Source organism: Andrena cerasifolii, chromosome 6 (assembly GCF_050908995.1).
Source record: "Andrena cerasifolii isolate SP2316 chromosome 6, iyAndCera1_principal, whole genome shotgun sequence".
Taxonomy (NCBI): domain Eukaryota; kingdom Metazoa; phylum Arthropoda; class Insecta; order Hymenoptera; family Andrenidae; genus Andrena; species Andrena cerasifolii.
In genome coordinates, this window is record NC_135123.1 from 8,945,532 (window position 1) to 8,968,436 (window position 22,905).

Here is a 22,905-nt window from a genome sequence, read left to right on the forward strand (position 1 = left end):
CCGGGTTAAAAAGGTCGTCGACCGGCTGCATGTAAAACGGATAGAAAGGAAAACCGCTACTTTCCACGATTAATGATCCGCTCTTGGCGTTCCTTTCCCGCCATTACCGTGCAATTGCATTCGATTCAGGTGGACATTTATCATCAATCGTTTAGAATAACTCGTTCCCAAGCTCGCGATTAATCACCTCTCCGCCTCCTGCGGAAGGAAGTATTACACAATTCCCTCTATAATTATCCGCGAAGCCAGGTAACCACTAATTGACAGCTAAATCTGAAATTATCAAGTAAAAGACTATGATTTATTCGCAGAGTTCAATGCGCGAACATTTCATACAAGCGATGGTTAAAAATATAGTCATTTTCTTAGAATATTTATCTTAGGATTAATGTTTTCTCAAACGCGTGTACATGTATGTTTATAAGCTTGTTATAAACACGCAGAACAAAAAATGGAGTTAAAATAACACATTTAAGACTCATTTATCCAAAAAGCTAAATTGAAAAAAAAACTAATTGTAAGTCTCTAAAACTACATTTTTAATTTTTAAATGAATTTCCATTTTTCGATACCTGAATGTGCATAATTATCATTGTCGTATTACAAACATTTATTACGTCACCAAAATTTGTAAATATATTCTATTGTTAAAGAATAAATTAAGGAAGCTCATTTTACCCCGGGGTTGTCTTTGCCCCGGTCTCCCCTATATAGAATGAAACACCAGCTCTTATGAGTAGCATTCGAATCCCGCGAAGTGAAACTATTGCATTGGAATTGACTCGGATTCGTGAGTACATATTGAACTTGATCCCATCCCTGTCGATCATTCGACGCGACTTCCGTCGAAGCGGGTTCGATGAAATCTCCACCCAATCATCTGATTCTCGGTGCAACATCGTCGACTGGTGGCTGTTCGTTACCACCGAGCGCCGTCCGCGAAAGTGAAAGCAATAAAAGAGTGAAAACACTCGCGGCATACGTTAATTCCGTGCAATTGGAACTGTATCGTTCGTCGAAATGCACACGTTTTCGAAAGTTGCTGGCACGCGAACACGAGGGATCGCTTCGCCTGTGACGTGACGGAAATTTGTTACCTTAGAGATGCCGTCCAGCACGCTCTTTCACATTTAGAATACAGACAAATCCTCGGGAAGAGTAGATGAAGTGCAGTGTATTTTCAATACCAATTTGTTTAAGACGAATAAAAAATTACGGCAGCGGGTGGGGAGAAATAAAGCTGCATAATATCACGGGGAAACTAATAAGCTTTTATATTTCAAACTGTCAGTAATATTAAAAAGAAAAAAGTAACTGAAACTTCGTCCTAAATGAAAAATGACAGTAAGTATCGATTTCGTTAAAGTGCGGGTAATTTGAAATACCGGTACTACGATTTACCTTCGCTTTATAAACTTAAAAGAACCATGTAGATAATAAAATTATTTGCTTTCGCGATTTAATCAGGCTTAAAAATCGCAATGTAGGAAGAATCTTAGGTAAATACCTATAAATTGAGAGGCCGAAACCGACGCGGCGGTAGCAAACTTTGGACTATTCCAAATTACCTTCACCTTCGGCATTCCGAATTAGCAACATGGCATTGAAACCGAATTTTTCACGTCACACTTTGTACTCTCGAAATTACCGCGAAACCGACACGGAACCATAGAAGGACCATGCAAATGAGTAGATTAAGTGTTTAACTCTAAAATTTTTACCTCATTTAACCATGATTGGAACGATTGAATACTTGCTGAAAAAAGTTTTGCAGATCGACGCTTTCTTATTTTCTTATTTCACCCAGAAATGCCATTATTTAGCAGATCATTATCCCCAATTATCTGCGGCGTTGCAAATTAAATAGCGTTAGTAGTTTATTAGATACTTCGGTATTCGAAATTACCAGCAGCATCCCAAGTATGCTGCGCTTCCTCTGCTAGAATCTTGAAAATTCCTAAACGCTGAATATCAAGATTTCCACGTAGTCAGAATTTCCCGATATACTATTACCAATAATATTATTACTACCGTCTAAGATCCTACGAAGCCGCGATGCTGATAATCCGCCTCTCGCCGAAGCGATCGCGTGAGTCACCCGACGGTATCGAGCTACCGATCGGAAGAGCGGGCGTTTCCTGCCTCGTTTCGTTTCCGATTCGAGGCCTGCACCTTGGCGGCGATACTCGATTACTCACGATCCCGTTAAAACCCGTTGATATCGGCTCGGAGTGGCCCCGACTAGTCTGAATCAGCGACCCACTTACCTCGCGGCTCTCCTCTTTGCGTAAGAATTTCTCACGTCCCCCGTGTACCGCCGAAGATCCGCGTGTCATTACGAGTAAACGTCTTCTTCCTCTGCTGCTCCTCGGACTCGGAGCGCCGATCCACGCCCGTCCCCGCTAACAGGCCACGGGCGGGTCGTCGACCCTTGCGGGCTGCCCGATCGCTGCGCCGCGGTCAAAGAATTTCCATCCCCTGCCCCGTTTCCTCGTCGGATGGAATCGTCGGTTGCAACACGTGCGACAGAAATCGATACACGTCTCATCGCCGTTCCGTGGCATTTATTTCCACGGCTACGGTGTTAATTAATTTAACCAGGGGGGAACTCAGTCCGGGACGTACCCGCGAGAGTATTGATTCCGTGGCTCTGCGCTTTGCAGCAGGATTTAAACTGGCTGCGAAGCGTAGGAGGACTCCTCGACGCTTCTAGGAAGCAATTCCAAAGGTTTGTAAATAGATTTCTGACAGCTAGTAGTTTCATGAATTCCTAGTATCACCTAGGTATAGTACATCGAGATCGGTTCCCGCCTTCCTAGTGTCAGGTATCCCTTGCGCAGAAATTCGAACACACAAGATACATTCTCACGCGCAGGAGTCACGACGGACGCGTCGTCCCGCATCTCTCTCTCTATCGAGATTACTCGCAATCAGTCCGAGTGGCCCCAGCCACGGGTAGCCGCCTCCTAATCGACCGGAAGGCACGAGGAGCGACGATGTCGATCGACCCGATGCCCCTCGGCGATCCGATCGTTTTCCAGACAATCGGAGTCACCTTTGCCAGGTCGTCGAACCGGGGGGGTTTCCTCTTCTCCTCGGTGACGAGGTGACCATACGGTATTTCCTCCTGCCCGGGCAGGAGCGCGGGAGTGCAGGCCTGCGCGAACTCATTGTTGGCAGAGAAGGAGGAAGCGACGGCCGTTGGAGCGAGAGGGAGAAGGTCGGCGAAGGAGAGAGCGAGGCGGACCCAGCGAGGAGGAGAAAAGAGGAGGAAGCAGGTGGAGGAAGAGAGCATAACTGTACCATCTATCCCGTGGCCTGGCAGGCTTCTTTTCAGGGTTCACGAACCTCGCCGACCGGGCCGAATCCGAAGGTCGTTGCTCCAGTTTTCGTTACTTCATCCATCCGCCACCGTCCGGAGCGCACCAGAGATTACGTAATCACCACCGATCAGCTTCTACGCGCGACTAGATGGACGCGTCTAGCGTAGCATCCGCGAAACTAATTCCACCGTCAGAATCCCTCTGTTCCAGGCGCCGTGGACCAGTGAGTTTCCTCGGGGAGTTATTAATCTCGACGTTGGAAACTCGATGCCGGTTTAAGCTGGCGTAGTGGAATGCTGGCACCGGGACGACGGGTAGGTTCGATAGGGGTTGGAGCCGCGGAAAAAGGATCCCGAGGATGGCATTCAGGAACGTTAGATAATATCGGGCCATCGTCACCGACGGAACGACGGACGCGACAATAGAGATTACAACGCTCGCGGGGAGTTCAGTGAACCGCATCTAGGTCAGATTTTATCGGGACTAACGACACCGGGATAACGATATCGCGAATTTTCGAGTGGACGTGGTGTGCCCACACGTACACCAGTCACTCCCAGCCTCGTCCAGCGGATCGTCCGTGGCTTACTGTTAGATCAAGGGCGATGACTCGCGGCCATCGGGAGAAAAATAACATCTCGGGACGGCGCTTTGTACATACGCCGGGCGTCGCGCGCCGAACGTCCGTGCGCCGACTCGTAATCGGTCTAATTATTGGAGCCCGTACGAGCGGAACATTCGAGGCTTTTCTGTCGCCGATACTCGCCCCCCGGCGAATTTAGAAAGCGATATCGACGGATTCAGTGATTGGGACAATTGGCGAAATTGAGTAACGATAACAGAAGTACCTTGGCAGCTATGAAGGAAATTCATTAGGATGAAAGTTCGCGCGAGGGTAGAGTACACTGGAGTATCCAAGGACGAAATCCTTTTACTGCGAAAATTCACAACTTGAGGGGGTTGAAATCGGTAGTTTAAGTTAAAGTTATTAGTGTAACTTCTCTTTTCTTTCGGCAGTGTATAGTTGGGTAAAGTAGAAGAATCGCTTTTCTTTCGGCAGTGTATAGTTCGGTGAAGCATAAGAAACTGAACAATTCTTGTATTATTATTTCACTGAACGCAAAGAAACGCGATAACTTTAAGGGCTGATTTCACGTCTTCGGAGTGAATTTCGGTGGAGAAAAAAATTGCCCCTTGCTTCCTTCCAACCTCCAACTCTCCTTGTAAATATCTTCGGCAGAACGCGGCTTTAATATTCTGGGCAGAGGAGGATTTGGAGAAGTTTCGGTTAGCTCGCCCCGAGCAAACGTTTCGGAGCAACACTTTGCTCGCCTTCCACAGGGTGGAGCTAAGACTAATATTTCCAAGCCCCGATTGGCCCAATTTCCCCTCGAATCTTGCTCGGATTGTACAGCAACTACTCTGCGCGCAGTTGACCCATCGCGATAACAATAAGACGGGCTGTTTCAGCACTCGAAACGCCAGTTAATCACCTTGGATCCTCGGCTCCGTCGTGTGGCTGCGCAGACACGAGCCGTTCCGCGGCGATAATTAACAAGCGTGACAGATAACGTCGGGGGCGTAATTCTATCGGGGCGTTTCGCTAAAACGATAAGCCCCGGCTCGAGTGCCGCTGGCTGAGGCGAGTTAAGCGACCCTGAAAGTTCAAGAACGCCGGGTGAACGTCCGCAGCGCCAGCGATCTGGCCCTTCGCGGTTTACCGCTGCTCCTACGGGCACCGGCCGTCATCGGTCTCGAACGTCGGGAAGCCCGGTCACCAGCTGTCCATCGAGGCGAAATATTAAATAAACAATCCCGGGCTGGCGGCACACTTACCTGCCGGCCCGCCTCGACGCTTCCTATCAAGCCTGATAAGCGGGCAACGAGAACAAGACGATTCCAACGCCTGCCGTTCGCGATAAGCCTAGACAGTCCACTCTCTCGGGATCTCTACTAATATTATTATTGCTGTTTTTACATTTAACGCAGCTTGCACCTCGCACAGACGCGTCTGTGAATTTTTTATGCAGAAGCCTTTGCTTTTCTTCCTCTCGCTTAGTTGGAGTTTGCAAATAAATAATGTACGAAATTGTAGAAGTCGTTGAGAAGCGCGAGGGCATGAAATATCTCAGCTCAGCTCTTTTCGCGCGAGGTTACTTAGTCATTTAGCAAACTCACGTGTGGTTAATTAATGAATTAATTAATATTTACTTATGTTCTAGACGCTATAGGCTCTGTTTTGTGTATATATCTTGTATATTAAGGGATTTCCCGTTAAATATAATAAATAAATAGAGAGAGAAAAATAGGTAAATAAATAGAGAAAAAATAGGTAAATAAATTAGAGTAAAAAATAGGTAAATTAATTAGAGAAAAGATAGGTAAATAAATTAAAGAGAGAAAAATAAGAAAACAAATAGAGAAGAAATAGGTAAATAAATTAGAGAAAAAGAAATAGGTAAATAAATAGATAAAAATAGTTAAATAAATTAGAGAAAAAATAGGAAAATAAATAGAGAGGAAAAAAATAGGAAACTAAATGGAGAGGAAAAAAATGGGTAAATAAATAGAGAAAAAAGAGGTAAATAAATAGAGAGAAAAATAGGCAAATAAGTAGAAAAAATAGGTAAATAAATTAGAGAGAGAATAATAATAATAATAATAAAATAAAGATTTTCCTACACCCACGCGAACGTCAGTTTGCGATAAGAGATTAATAAGCGATTCGGGAGAACCGAGCGTAACGCTACATAGGACTATTCTTGCGCGACAAATATTGTCTCGAATAGAATAAAAATCCTCCGCCTTTATTACACCAGCTTTCCGAACTAGCTTGATAAAACTTTGATGCTTGAAGAGGCGCTCGCTATCTGGAGTTCGGGAATAACGTAAAGACGAATCAGGTGATTCACCCCGTCCGAGATAAGCAAAGAGCCTCCTATATCCAGTGCGCTAAATTAGGAGCTCTTCTAAATTCAGGCGTAGCGCGAGATTGATAAAGCCTCGAGGTCTTGGCTCTCAGCTGCGAGCGCGGCGTCGATAACGAGGCGATGAACCCTGATAAGCGCGCGGAAAAATCGAGATCGGTTCGCTCTATTTTTTCTCGCGGTTAAAATTAGAATCGAATCCCTGCCCATTCTTCGCCAAGCACCGACGGATTCGCGTTTGAATCCGGGCGCAGCTAAATCAGTCAGACGCCTGTAAATATCGAACGGAGGCGACGCACAGTGGAATCGGCAGCGCTGCGTTGGACGAGCTGGCGGAATTTTCGATACACCTAGTCGCGGAGTATTTTCGTCGGGACGGATGGAAGAACGGATTCGTGGGAATCGTCGAAACCAACAGTGGAAAAGCAACGCGCTTCACCTTCGGCACGCGCGTGCACCAGCTTGTGTCACACATAATGCTGGATCGTTGAACCCCGGAGCGCCACAAAACTGGGCAAACCCATTTGCATTTCACGTCCGAGCACAACAGGCCGCGTCAAACGGCACGGCCCCGACCGTTTCTTTTTTCCGGTGCAGCTCCAATTTGAATCGCGACAAAACAGCCCCGATCTGCTCCTTCGACCTCTCCCAATTTCATCGATCCAGCGAAGCCGCTTTATTTCTCGGATACTCAATCCCTCTATTCGTCGAGGGAATCGGTAACTGCTTCGCTGCAGCATTTATCGAATTAACATCGTTTATATAAATCCTTGATTAAAATGTTTACCAAACTACGAAGAGAAACTTCATTGCAGCACGGCGTTGTTGACTGCGAAGCGTGTATATTGGTGTTTCACCCGTGAATGCAGCGGTATCTCCGTTGGTGATCACTTTTGTGGATGTTTGAGGAGGTTTTCATCAGGCGCGAGTGAAACTTTTAGTGGATAATCGCGGCAGCAGGTGTCACGGCAAGAACGTCGAATAAGTAGCGACGCGAGCGAGGGAGAAGCGGTGATTTCCACGGGGGAGCGAGTAAAATGTAAGATCGATATTTCAGTATCGACGCAACGGACCGCGTGGAAATAAATTATCCTTTTTATTCCGAACAAAAGGCTTCGTGGAAATCGAACAATGGCGAGCAACGACGATGATCGTTTCAGCGTGGAGTACCCAAGGTCAACCGGCACCCATGACCTCGGGCTGGAAAAAGCGAAGAAAAGGGTAACGGGTCGACGGAGCGAGCGTAACTCGATAACCATCGGGCATAATGCGTAATTTTCGGGGGGTCAGGCGCATTGAAATCAATTCGACTTGCTGGGCCTGGAGCAGCCGACTTCGCAACGGAAGAAGCCAGGAATTGAGTCGAAGCTACCAGGCAGAATTACTCGTAATCCACTGTGCAGCATTTGAACACGAAATGCGAATGACGACGATTATTCCTTCGGACACTCGCCAGTAGTACGAGCAAAGGAAAGCTGATCCTTGGATAAGAATCGCCACCTTGGGGCATCGATTTGCGTGCCGTTTGAACGGCCAGCAGCGAGTCGATTTACGGCACGAGGAAATAGAGTTATCGAGGGCAAGCTGGCCTAATTTATGGAGTGGTCCGCCGTCTAATTAATCGGCCTCGGTTCCCGGAAACACGTCACGGCGTTACGTCGCCGCGGCGTAGGAAGAAGCCCGCAGGGGTCGTTGACCGTGCTCCTTAACTGGTATATTCTTGTCATCCCGAAACGTTACCTCGCGGCTCGAGAGCCCTGCCCGCGTTTGCGCTCCGTTTTGGCTCGCGATCGCGGGTCACGGGAACCCTGCTCTCGAAATCTCCGCGGGAAAAGCACATTTGTCGTTCGTTACAGCGAATTTAACGTCGAAGCATTTGCTGCGCTTGTCGCTACGGGATGCAGTAGTGTTAATAACATACCGGAGAGATGCGAATGTCTGTAGCTAACGAGTCCAAGTTAAGGGGAACACCACTGTGACGGCCGGAAAAGTAAGCCGTTTTTACGAATTTTTTTCGGGAATAATTTACAGTTTTCAGAGGACAATTTTATTACCTACCTTTAGTACGCTGTCTTAAGAGAATATACAAAAAAAATAAATAGGAAAATATGCATAAATTTTGATATATTAATTAATCTTTTAGACCCCCCCATGCAAGCTGGTCGAACGTGTAACTATGGAACAGCAGGTACGAAATCTAATTTCATTTTTTTTGTATAAACTATATTAGTGCAGTTTCCGTTGTACGTACGGATTCTTTGATTGGAAACAAATTTTTTTAAATACGCTCGAAAACTGTCAATCTTATTCGCGGGTTTCGAAACTTTTCTTTTAATGCGCACCATTTTTGCAAAAATAATTTGTTTAAGAAATCGGTAGGTACAACGGAAACTACACTCATATAGTTTATAAAAAAAAAATGAAATTAGATTTCGGACCTGCTGTTGCATAGTTACAGATTCGACCAGCTCGCGTGGGGGGTCTGAAAGATTAATTAATATATTAAAATCTATGGATGTTTTTCTATTTATTTTTTCTTGTATAGTCTCTTAAGACAGCGTACTAAAGGTAGGTAGTACAAATTTTCTATGAAAACTGTAAATTATTCCTGAAAAAAATTCGTAAAAATGGCTTACTTTTCCGGCTGTTACAGTGGTGTCCCCCTTAAATAGGATCGACATTTAACTGTTTTAAAAGTGACGAAGGTTGGAATGTTTAAATGATATGCGAAAGTGGTGGGAATGTTTATTCAGGTAATCAATGAAGATGATTAAAAGTTAACTTTAGCATGTTACACTGCGGAGTAAGTGTAAAGAAAGTGTTAGCTAAGAGGACTTGTATGGGAAACAAGGTCGTTTTGATGGGCCACTCTTCTTCACTTCCTTGCAAGTGCCATTACAAATACCTTCGTTAAAGAACAGTAGATATCCAAAGTTATTCAACTTAATTGAGGACCTTGCAGCAAGAGGGGTGCAACTTAATTTTCACGGTTCTTGAATTATCACGTGTAATTTTATTATATTATTACTATTTCATTATTAATATACGTAAAAGAAAATCTACGTCGTTTGATGCAAGTCCCATATCAAATGAGCGATTTATTGCAAATTTTCAAGTTCCAGATCGGCAAAATTCGCCAAAAATAGAAATGAAAACTAATCAACTTACTATTTTTCAGTTAGTGTGCTATTTTTAATGTCAAGTCAAAGCAATGATTTTATAAACAGTTTTATCTAAATTATTCCAAGTTAGAAAAGATGGAGCCTGCACTCTTCTTGCTGCAAAGTTCTCGATTCCTGCCCCTTGAAATTCCTAAAACTGCCACCAAATTCTCCATGCTGAAGCGTAATCGTTCCGTTACGAGGCCATCGCGTTCCCCTTAAATTAATCCACATAATCGGGGCCCCGCAGTGGTATCGCGGGCGTGATCGCGATCCCAGCGTCTGGTAGCTCGGGCAGAGCGAGGCGAGGATTCGAACGCGAGCGAAACCGTGTCGGTCGTTGAACCACACGGCACCGCCGAGTTGTAAATTACGCCTCGGTATCCATCGACGCTCCACGGTGAGAGTTCTCTCTATGAATTTCATCCGAGCGAGCCCGACGCCGGGCTTGAAACCGCTCCAGCGGTCCGCTCCTCTTCCGTATTTATGGAAAAAGCAAGCTGCCAGCGAGCTGCCTCGTATCTAGTTCATATTCCGCGACTCTTTTCCCTTTTTTTTCTCCTCCCTTTCCGCTCGTTTTCTTCCTCTTGGCTACCTTCTCCCCCGCTTGAGATGGTTTCTAACGTTTCAACGGGGAGCACACTTGACGCCTCGCCCCGAGAAATCGCGTAATGTCTTGTTGATTTTTTGGTCGAACGGCGATATTGGTTTGGAAATTTTGTGGGGAGAGGATAGAAACGGCGAGGTTCCGAGTAGATTTGCTTTTCGAAGGGGTCGATCGGAGGTGCTGGAGTTTATTCAAGATGGAGGGGAGGCTTGTCTCGTTTGGACGGGGAAAAGCGATAGTGAAACTTTCTTGGGTTCGTTACTTGCGGGGATTTAGAGATCACCTTCACTCTCTTAAGTGGAACCGTAGATGTCTACTTTTCCAGTGAAATACTCGACGACTTTTACAAAACCTTAGCTAAGGGGCACTGAATTCCTCATAAAATGAAAGCAGTGAGCGTCGCGTCATTTCCCACAGATAACCCGACGAAGCTCTGCCAATAGAAATTCAATGCCTCTGCCATGAAACAGTCATTCCTCCTTCAACCCTATCTATCACCCACGGAACACCCCAAAACCCACACTTCCCCGCCTCCGCTTCGCGAAATCCACTTACAATAGAACACTAACCCGTCCGCCCGTCTCCGGACAGCTCCCCAATCCCATGGCACCAAGAAAAAAACCGCGACAGCGACCGGCAGAAAGATGGAAATCACTGCGGAGCCGCGACGCGCCGCGTTGGTAAAGCGAAAAAACACGAGGAGTGCTCTGTAACGAGCGCGCGAACGTAAAATTTACGCCCGCCGTGGATTTACGAGTCGCGTGGGTGTAGCGCAATTAGACGGATTAAGAATGCCGTGAGGAATGAGGCGGGTGGCGGGAGGGGGTTGGAAAAATGGGCAACGGAATAAATAATCGCGAACGCGCGAGGGATGGGACGCGGGAACGAGGCTCGCACGTTGGTGTCGCAGATAGAGACGAGAGGAGAGCCGAGCAGAAAGAGAGAAAGAGGGAGAGAGAGAGAGAGAGAGGGAGAGAGAGAGAGGGAGAGAGAGTGAGCCAGCCAGGCGGCGAACGAACCAACGAGAATGTGTATACATGTATACTCGGGTGCAACGACCGGTGGATTGTCCGCGGATTCCGAGCAAGGAACTCCGCGAGTTTCGCGCATGCAGTTACGGTACGCTACCGTGATGCGTTTCGTAGCTGGCCACGTGCCGCGGTGCACGTAAGAAGTGGTCGATCCTTAAGCCCATTTCACACGGGACGCTTTCCACGCCACGATATTCGTACCCCGAACGTGCACGCGTATTCTACACGTGTCTATCTTCTCACTTACTGTATCAATGAAATGAAATACGTATTTAATAGTTGCGGTATTCAGAGGTGCCTCTCATATTTTTTGTGAAACGAGGAATTGCTTGTGGGAATGAGGAATTGTTTGACAGAAGAATTCGAGGAATTCTAGATATGTGTGTGTCTAGTATAAGGGCTAGGGAGCTACACCTGACGCCAACATCGTCGAAGAGATTCAACAATAGTGAATAAATAATAAGAAGGATCGACATAAAAAAAATATTTTCTGCAAGTTTAAAGCTGCCTCCTTATATCCCAAAAGAGTTTAACGCGATACTAACAGTAGTTTTTCCAAAAGAAATTCATAAATCTCGAGGGCTGTTACGCGAGAATCCACTCTTAAAACATGGGAAAATTAGGGATTTTTGAGGGAAGAAATTAGCGATTCGATTCGTCTGAAATTTGGACCACGCTTTTATGCATCTTCGAAGAAGTCGCAGCTTTTTTATTATTGACTTTTAATCATAAATATAAGAGCTACGCACGATCGACCGCCGCGCAAAATTGGTGTGCGCGACGTGTATCTTTCAGATAATCGGAAACAGATTTACGAAGCTCAGGGCTGCGTGCAGTTCGCCTAAAAATTGAATGGAACTGCGGTGGCGTGCGCGCGACGACAGGCCGACGAATATTCGGTTGATGGACGGTAGCGTTCGACACACTTGCGGTTTCAATTAGCGTGGGATAGGTAAAGAGGCTATCGCGGCAGTCGCTCGTGACACGAATCGGGCGGCACGTGATTTTTGCCGAGACCCATTTGCCGATTGAACCGCGACGAGCACCAGCAATTATACGGTCTGCCGTTCGAAAACGAGTTGACGGTTCGTTCACCGCAGGCTCTACGGCCCCTCTATTTCCTCTTCGAGTCCCTCCCCTTCCGTGGCCCCCGTCGCGAGTACTTAACATACTGCTCCCGATACATTTTTAGGCGTGCTCTCGAACGTGCTCCGCCACGGCCGAGCGAGAAGGACCAGGGAACGACGGCCGCCTCGGCAAACGTCACCGAGCGCACACGCAATTTCGGCCGCTCTCCGAAACGCATCCGCGAACGTCCGAGCAGCGCAGAGTAAAAGAGACAAAACCGACCGGTTTCCTTCCGCTGGAACGATCGAAAGCGATCGAAATCCATGCATTTTAATGGCGCGTTACCTGCGCCAACGTTACGCTGCCACGTAAGTTAATATCGATGACAGGTTAATATCGGTCGAGAAAATTCTGGAGAAAACGAAGAGCAAGACGTACGAATATATATATTAAAGCGAACGAGAGACTGAAAGAACTTTCTTCGTCGTGTGTGAAAGAAATACTATCTTGGAGTTCGTTCAGATCCTCGTTCCCTGCGTGAAGAATTCGAAGCTCAAGTACTCGATTGCAGAAATGTCCAAGACACCTTCGATCAGGATCTTCTCAGAAATGAGACCTCGTGCAATAAAGTTGCATTACACAATCTAGCTTAATCTTTGCGCGAAGAATAGTCCCCAGTCTCACTGACATCACAAGCAGGGAATCGGAGCAGACCAATTTTTGATCCGACATCAGAATCCTTGCTCCGCTCCTGCTCCGCTCGAGCTGCTTTTTTTTAAATAAAAATTCTCTTAATACCTTCAAACTGCGATCTTTCATTCGCAATAAACTCCATCTTTCTACCTTTTCATTTTCATATAGAAAAAAATTCACAAAGAACGCTTACCTTTCGGGCAAAGAAAGTAGATACTATGCCTCCTCAACACCGGCCCTACGATCTTATATTTTTTCAATGATGAACAACTGAGAATTGGTGTTTATTAAAAACAGTTCATCCGTCTGCTTTTAAGAAATGGAAGAAAATTCAAATAATAAAGTAAAGATTTGGAGCAGCGGAGGAGTATAAATTGTCCGTGCTCGGGCTCCAACGTTCTGATCGCAAGCTACTGTACGACCTATGCATCGAACTCGCACCTCGTTCTATCAGATCTGCGACAGCCTGCGCATCGAAATGCATACGCTGGTCCTCTGGCACGAGGAGCCGGAGCGCGGCTCGGACTGAATCACATCGGCGATCGTACGCGATCGATGATGCATCATCGATGCCAGGCAGCCTGAGCCAGTTAATTCGGATCAGCGATCGCCGGTCACGGGTCAAAGGTCCGACGGTCCTGTGAACGCGGCATAATCGTCTGGCCGTCGCGCGGCTTGTGCTCGAGCAGGCGCAAATGTGACCTAATACGGGGGCAGTCACCTCTGCTCGCTCCATAGTGCCGCAATCGCGAGGGGGTTTCTATTTGTATCTCGTTACTTCCGAACGGCCGTTTCGACGACACCAGAGAGCAACTGTCTATCGTTCGCTCCGATCTCCCGCTCCTCCGCTATCCACTGCGCGCATTCGACGTGCAGGCTGGCCCCACGCTATTATTGGCCGACGCGACGGATACCTCGTCAATAAATTGCGCGGGCAAAAGGTGCGAGGGGCCGCAATTTCACCGTCGTCCTTTCAGAGGGACGGGAGCTTTCGAGGGGAAGCTCGCGGATTTTTATTGAGAACGCTGAATCACCGCGGTGAGGATAGATTTTCTTTTATGAGCGGGGTAGAACTTTCTCTGTGTACCAGGGCGAGGGCGGAAAGTGCGCGAAGAAACGGAGCAAGAAGTTACGTAAATCGTTTAGCAACCTCTTGCTTTCTCGAGAACTTAGTTTTTTTGTTGCAGATATAGTCACTCAAAGGTTATACCTAAGGGGTCATTCTACTTTGAGCCGCCGAAAAATTAAGCTATTTTTAAAGATATTTTTCTCAGTAAATGCAACGTATAATGAAATAAATCTTTTTGGAATTTATTAAGCTAATCTTATGTTATATAAAAAAAAATTAGAAAGAAGTTTTGCGATTTGTTTTAATTGTTTGTTTGCACTGTCAATATGGCACCTAAAAAGAAGGGTATGTTCACGGCGTACGTGATTTTCCAGCTCAGGGTTATCCGAAACAAAAAATTCCGAAGGATTCTTAATCTGTTTGAGTGTCGCTATAACTCCTAGCAAAATTAACAATTTTTGTTGAGAAGTAAAACAATTGCGAAGGTTTGAAAATAAAAGTTTGAGAAAACATACAAAAGGTTGTATCCTCGGGTGTTCCGTGAGAAAAATCTTGGTTATTTCTCCACAAAAATTGTTAATTGAGCCAGGGGCTATGGCGACACTCATACAGATTAAGAATCTTTCGGAACATTGTGCTTCTGACAAGCCTGAGCCAGGAAATCACCTACGGCGTGAACATGTCCCTTTTTTTAGGTGTCATATTGACACTGTAAAAAAACAATTAAACGAGATTGCAAAAATTCTATTTAAATTATTTTTGTATAATACAAGAGTAGCTTAATAAATACCAGAAACATTTATTTCATTATACGTTGTATTTACTGAGAAAAAAATCTTTACAAACAGCTTAATTTTTCGGCCGATCAAAGTAGAATGACCCCTTAACTGGATATATGTATAAGTATTCCAGAGGAATGAGTGATAACTTTACGATCTAATGCTAGGTAACTTATTTTGTACTCTATCACAATCTCCAGAAGCGATGATTCACTCAGTTTTCCACGAAACACATCCGCTTTGTCGCTGACGTTTCTTCTGTCACTGGCGTCGATTTAAAAACGCTAGAATAATTGCTAGAAAGTCTCGCAAATTGCCCATCGTCTATCGATAGTGAATGACCACGTTCGGGATTAAGGTTAGTCTTTAAAGGCGATTGTCAGTCAACTCTAATTCGGAGCGAGTTACGCAATTCTCATGCTCGCGTTATTGTCAGTGGGCATTGGAACGACGCGAGGAAAAAGTCTGGTATCCACGTAACTCGCTGGCCGAGAAAAACGCGAGAGTGGCAGAGGTCGTTGCCACGGCGCGGCGCCCGCTCCCTCCTCTCTCGGCACTCTTCAGCCCCTTTCGCTCTTTCGTTCCTCGGCGCGAGCCTGTGCAACGCTATCAGCCCCCTCTGTTCATCGCGTGCGCTTTTCACCCGTTTAATCAAACGCTTACTTTATTCCGCCTTTAATTTCGCTGCACATGGAACAGAAACGCGACCAAAGAACCTCCCCTAGCCTCCAATACCATTGCTTACCCCACCATTTAGCGTTAATAAAATACAGAACCTTTTCGAGAAACGTCGTAACGTATTAATAGGAAAATTGTACTAACCCCTTTAGCGGAGCATGGCAATGGAAGTCTGTTGATCCCTCATCAACTGGCGTTTCGATAATATCTCCAAAGTGTTAAGGCACAAAGGCGCAAGGGTGCGTTTCGGTAGGAAACAACAGATAACGCACCGACCCACTAGAAGACGCGTCCTCGTTGAGTTGTAATGCCAGTTGCGGTATGTATGTGGAGATAAGGCAAAGGGAAATAAATACCCCAGGTGTCTCGGGGTGCCACGCGCTCGGCGAGCCGATAAGAAGTATTTGTTGTTGCGTGCGCTCGGGGGTAAGCCACGCACACGCGGCAAACCGCTATCCCAAACGCCTTAGATTTCTAATTAATTATCAAGCGTTCAAACGCAAGGCAGGGGTTTGCAGTTGGCGGGTTTTCGTCAGCTGCCCGGGCTTGTTAAAATCGTAAGGGCTTCGACAAAAAGTGTTGACCGAATCTAGAGACCAGAGTAACGGGGTCCAGACCTGACATTCCCCATTTGCCAAGGAGGAACGATAACACGGACTCCCTGCCTCAAGTTCAAGTGGGCGAGGGGTGAAAGGTGCCGCGAGAAAGAAGCCGAGAATCGTTTGGTATTGACGTTATCCAGCAGTGCATGGTAGCTGCGGAGGAGGAGGAGGAGGATGAGCTCGAAGGGGGGCACGAAGAAGAGGCTCGGTCGACGAGGCAACGACCTCTGGCACTCTCTCGTCGCGACGCCCGCGCCAGCTCGCGCGCGCCGGGACCGCTGACCAGCGAGTCGCACTTGCGCTGAATAGTGGCCAGGCCGTTGACACAGCCCTGTCCTCGCTACGTACATACCCCCGCGAGCAGCTCTGCACCCCGCCAGCTGAAAAAGCTCGCGAGCAGATCCAAAGGAGACGGCCGTGATTGCTCGCGGGGAGAGGGGGCGCTGTGGGGCCATCATCGAGGTCAATCCTTTCTTAGAGAAGCTTCTGGAGAACGCGCGTGTCGCCCCCGTACGCTCGTGACTCGTCGACACGTGTCCGGCAATTAGGGCTGGCTGACGTCGTCTGCCTCTCCTCATCGCCGAAATAGTTTCGCACCCTGCTCCCAGCGCGAGTGCAATTGCTCTCGCACCGAGCGACGAGCATAGGTTCCTGGCAGGTGTCTCTTCGTATCGTCTAGACGCTCTAAAGCCTAAACACTGCGTTATTCCATCGCTCTAGACCTTCCAAAAGCTCTCCTACTTTCGTGTCGCGCGGAGGTGCGCTAATAGGAGGCTCGCCCAAGGGCGAGTTGGCTCGCGAGACGAAAAGAAGGCGTTGCGCAACCTCCGACGCATTTCGAGGCGGTTATTGCATCCCGTGCCGAGACGCCGACTCTGTTTGGACCTCGCGGTGATTCGACTTTGATTACCGGCGACCTTCTACGTCTCTTGATGCAATTAAGATGGACGCTGCGATTACGTAATCGGGGCCTCTTTGCCGTGCGCGTAATTGAATTTTTGCGCTGCCCCGACTTCCACCACCGGCGCGATTAGATGTAGTTGAATGATCGGGCAACGAGAGTGGTACTTTGTTAACCGACGCTCGAGGAGCGCCTGCTATAAGACCACTGCGACTACTTGCCCAGGCTGATTCAGATTAGCTGTTACGTACGTGTTCGGACGACGAAAACGGAGAACAATGGACTAAATTTCTCGGATTCCCCTCGCTAACTGATACGGTTCTGTCTTACCACTCTTAACCCCTGTAATGGACACAAGGATACATCGAACTACCGCACAGTGGGGAAATTTCGCGATTTTATGGTCAAAGCCAGAAAAATAAATTTTTCATTTCGACAAAATATGCAAATGTCAAGTGAAGAACTAATGTGAGTACGCATGCCATCAATTTTACTGTTAAATGTTTTAATACAAAGCTCGTATAGACTCGCAAATGTTTATCTTCATGTGAGGTTAGAATTATCGCAAAGAATTAATCCAGATTTTCAAGTTGCTTCAAACACTTATATTGTATTATCCAAAGATTTTTAATAAGTAGTTTATACAAATTTTAATGTACTGTTTTTCGGGTAATTTATTTTCTCATATATTAGAACGTAAAAGTGCGAATTTATATATTAAAAATAAGTTTTCAGGTTTTGACCACGAAAATAGATATAGTTCTTCAATTGACTTTTGTATTAAATTTGTAAAATACAAAAGTTTCATTTCTGTAGTTTTGGCCATAAGATCGCAAAATTTCCCAACTGTGTACCGTTTTATGACTAATATATTTATTAAACTAAATTAAGAATATTCGAGGTTCAACTGTTTTTAAACTGGACTCCGTGACTGAGACTTCGAAATAGTAATGAATGTGGATGAGGGAATGTAGTGGGTTTCTAAGTGTTTCGGAATGTAAGAAAGGGGATGACGGGATAAGGCAGAAGTGCAGGACTTTGGTTAGATGACGCATTGGCTAGGATGACAGTGTTTACAATAACGTAGCGTTTGGATGGTTAGTATGACGCATGTTTGCGGAGAAAGTCGGAGTTAAACAGTAGATAAGGGTCAGTAAATCACACCCCACTGATCGTAAGACACTAACAAAAGCAGCAGCAGCAAAGTTCATTGAACTACTATTCAATTATTCACGCGCAACGAGTCTACCCTGAAGGGGTTGAAAGACAGGGGATGTACGAATCTGCTGAAAGCTTCTGCAGAAGGGAAAACCAACCCAACAACCCCTGAACAGACTAGCCTGAACTAGCCAAAATTACCCACCTAGAAGACTTTAGAATTCCACTAAATTCCGGCTACCCATTCCCACCTTCCATACCGCTAAACTCTCCGGCTCTTTTTCCTACGTTGCCCCTCACTTTTATTATTACTCATCCCTTCAAACCTGCCACCACCAAGCGCTGTACTTTCATCCACTCCCAAGGACACACTTCAAACTCAATCTGAGAAGAGTCTCTTGTCGAGATATTACAGAGCACCTTGAATTCCGGCGAGGAAGCAATATCCTCGCAGCGCCCACAGGTCATCGAGCCCAGGCCGCGAAGGGTGGCAACAAAGAGGATGTAGTAGCGCAAACAACGGATGTGTAAAGACACCCGATACCTATTCGTAATCACCTGTCGCCTGGCCGCGTTATCGTGCCGTCGGTGTCGCGATTACCAAACTCAGGCCGCGGCGGCGTCGATATACCGTCGCTCGCCAGTGTCCGATTTCTTGTTATTCCGTGCGCAGAGGGTACCCCTGACACCGCGTGACACCGCGGACGATATACGAGTCGCACAAGCGCGACCACGCACGATCCACCCCGATATTTTTAGCCTTATCGATCCGGCGGATCGACTGGGCGTTATCGCCAACTCCTGCCCGCGGATTTTTCAACCCCTCCCCGGGCAAGGGTCTAGAACCGTTCCTGAAAAAAAAAAATGAAGCTTCCCATCGATCCACGGAGCCAAGAAAATCGACGTCACGATTCGAGGGAACGGTTATTCCGGGCGTGGAGTGACTCGATTCTCAGAAACGGCGGCCTGGTCTTTCCTCCTGTCTTTAGATAAAGAGAGTGCTGGCTGATATGCAATCTGCCGCGAAGGTTACGCTGGTAGATAGATGATTCTGCGCGTCGACCCGCGGCATAGGTGGTGAGAGAACGAAGAGGAAGCGGAGCAAGTTGGCGGAGCTGTTGTCGGCCTGGTCCCTCCTCCTCCGGTTCAAGGCCACGCCGTCCGGTCACCGCTTCGCGTGGAAACGTTCGTCATACGTGATTCGATTAATTATTTTCACGTTCGTGCCGCCGCCGGTCTCTCCAAGCCGCCGCGTAATCGTCTTACGCCGGCCTCAAAACGGCAAAGCGGCAAAAATAACGTAATTTATATGCCGAGCGGATAAGACCGGCTTTGCGGTGTCCGAGGCTGAGGCTGACCGGGTCACCTATGCGAAGTTCAAGGTCGACGGATACCGGTGAACACGTAGCTTTTCGCCAGGCCCCACGCTGACTCACGGATTTGCGTTTCGATGGGAACAATGGATTAGCTGGTCTGCAGGCTGGGGGAGGTGAAAGGAGACACCTAAGCGCGTAACACCTACTCGGACGCAATCGACAATCGACGCGATTGAAAAGTTAAAAATGAAGGGAAAAAAATTATCTCGCAGATTAAAGGGGAATTAAAGTCGCCACGCTGCTGCGGCAATATTTCAGCATTTTATTTCCTACTGTTGCTGAAATTTTTCGATGCTCGCTTGTTATTAACCCCGGGCAGATGCGAAAGTCCCCGCTTCGGGATAAGAGTATTCCTACGAGCTTTTAATTAGCGCTCGATAACGCGACGATTTGCGAAACGTCGCTGCTACGCGGTTATCTATTTCGTTACTATCATCGATACGCGCAGTGGCGAGCGTATTTTGATAACTGGTGTTTTGAAAACACGAGGCCATTCTTTCCACTGGGCTGTTCCCGTTTTCGTTTCCTTTTTCTGCGATACTTTTATCAACGGAATTTGTCCTCCTTGGATTTATTCATTTGCACTATCAGCGGTACTTACGGGATCCACCAATGTCGCGGAACACCTTTGTCCTTCTATTATGCACGAGGCGTGACATTATACATCATCGATCCGTGCGAGTCAAGAGGGAGCAAGGGTAAACGGATTGTCCGTGGTCAGACGCAATTTAAAACATTTCGTACGTACTGTCTTTTGCAGAAAAGAAGGCTCCGGCCAGCGTCCGGGCGCCTTCTTTTCTGCGATCGACTGTGCACTAGCTCGAAAAATTATTTAAAAAACAAATTAAAATTGTTCAGAGTAGCAAGACCTTGGGGAAGATGCACAGATCCAGTGTCGCGTCAGAAATTTACTATTACTCTTACATTCGCTCCTTTAGGACGACTGTACTTCCCCGCCACTTAGTACCCGTATTAATTTTAGAATATGAATAATTCAACGGAATCATCCAGATACGTGAAGGTTAGCCTATTTCGCGGCCAGAGTCAGCAATCTGGAGGGAACAGAGGAGCGGGCGCCGCGTGTCCAGGAAGTTTCGTTTTACTGCCTTGGAAAATAAATGTTTAGGTTGGATCGAGTTGTCGGGAGGAAGTCGGCGGCAATGGATTCGCAGCTTTACCGTTCTTTATCCCTACGACGAGATAACACGCGCCTGGCTGCTTCTGTCCATGCGCAGTGGGAGCGGAGCGCCGGTGCCAGCCAATTAAGAAATGAGATTTACGTGGGAAACGTTTACACGCGATCGCGCCCTCATGAATATGCAGATGACCCGCAGAAATTACTCGCCCGCGACACCAGCTTCCGCGCGTACCTACACCTCTCCAGTGGTAAAAACGCGGCATCTCGCACCGACTTCGGCGAGCAAAGCTCTCTCTCCTTTCTCCTCGTCTAATTCCGCTATACCCTGACCCACGCGAACGGTCAGGCTGCTTAAAATGTATCCTCGATCCTGTTGCCCTGCTCCACTTAACGGCGCCGCTGAAAAACTAAGCGGATGAAAACCTACCCAAAGTAATGGAGTCCCTGTAATCTTGTCGCTTCCAATCGGAGACTTCTCGACAACCCTTAATTTGTCGACGCTGGTCTTTATTAGGCGTTCCTGAATTTTTAATGAGAAAACTAGGAGTCCCGTTGCAGTTCCCAAAGGGACGTTATTAATAAACATTAGCGCACCGTTGACGGCCGCGGCAACGGGTTAACACAGCCGAGTCCTTTACAGTTACTCGACGCAGTTCGTTGCATCGTAACGGAACCACCGCTGTTCCGGAAACGCTGCGAGGGATTCGCACCCGATCGCTTTAATTGCGTGACTGCCCTGCGTCACTGTTCGGAGACGGCGCGCGGTCGGTTCCCAGCCGCAGCATTTCTTCCAAATTGATTTTCCCATTTCATACCAATTTTAACAAGCTCGCCCGTGTTCTATATCGAGCAGAATATATTAAATTTCTGAGGTGGAAGACGCGAGGGTAGTAATTGTTGGAGTTCAACGATTCTCACCGTAAGGGTTTTTAGTCTTAAGGGGCTGCGTTTCCCCAAACTAGGAAAAAGGGGAGGGCGAAGGGTCTTGGCCGAAACGTAAAGTGACGACAATTTAAGTTCTTATTTCTTGTATACCTTTATACTTTATAAAATAACACTAGTGCGTGGATACACTGTGCATTGTTCATATAATAAACCATAGTTGCGTTTATAGTGTGACATTAATTTTCTACCTCTGCGGAGTAATTTCCAACAGTAATAACTTACGCGTCTTAATAAAACTGAACGAAGAATATGGTATATTTAAGGATGCAACACCAAAAACTTCTCTAGAATGAAAGATGTTTCGCGGACGAAAAGCACAACCGCTCAAGACGCTTGCTTGAAACCGATTCCTTCCCAATCCGAAAACCCCCAGTCCTGAGACAGGGGAGGTTTCATCGCCTGGCAAATTCCAAAGGCCACGAAAACCTTCGGTTGAACTTTATTACCCTACCCGGTCTTCTGCTTCGCTCGAAGTCCAGCGCTACGCACGCTGCATTTCCAACGATTCCATCGCTATTTAATATCTCCAATAAATCCGTCCCTATTTAGCTAGGCGCGAAGAGAAGCCACGGAAACTAGGTAACTACTACTCGTCCAACTTCGCGTGGCGATCTCGCGGAAAGCACGAAGCAACGTGGCGTTACGCAGTGTCTTTCAATAAACGTTTCGCAGCTTCTAGATATTCTACTCCCAGCCGATCTGCGAAGATTTATTCTCGAGGGAACCTGAGACCACCTAAAGGCGATCCCACAGCGTTCGTAGCTCCGGAACGCGCTGGCTGGGTGGAGGCAGAGTATCGCCAGAACGGTAACGCGTACTCCCGCGTCGCTTTTAAACGAAGTCTACGATTACAACCGTAAAAATAGAATCCCACGGTTGATAGCGGACCCTGGCGCGCACCGACGTGGCATCCTTTCCGATCGGGCACGGTCGAAACGGCTCCTCCCGCGAAGAACAGCCGATAAACGCGGCCCGCCACGGGACGAGCCATCATCTCGGAGCGAGCTCTGCCCGTTATCAGCGATACCCCCCTAGTTTCTAGGAAGCGAAATCGCTATCGCCGTCCTTGGGGAGCGAAATGCTTAACGCAACGGCACGTGCGTGGCGTCGCAGAAGCAACGTGCAGGGAGCAGAACTGCGCGAAGCACGGCACGAAGAGGCCATTGGCGACGTTCTACCGCAACGCAAAAACCACCGACTCTGACATAAGCGCATTATCCGGTGAACTTGGAGCAGAGGGTCTGGGGGAATGACTCGTTTCTTAACAGAGGCGCGGCGTAGATTCCAAGCGTCGGTCCTCGGGGATGATTACGCGAGGGATGATGACGACGTTGGGTAGCCAAAATTGGGCTTAGTTACGCAGAAAGCTGCCGGCTCTCGATAATCTGAAACTCAGTGAATTTAGTTCGAAGACTTTAATAACGAAAAGTAGCTTTACATCAATTGGAT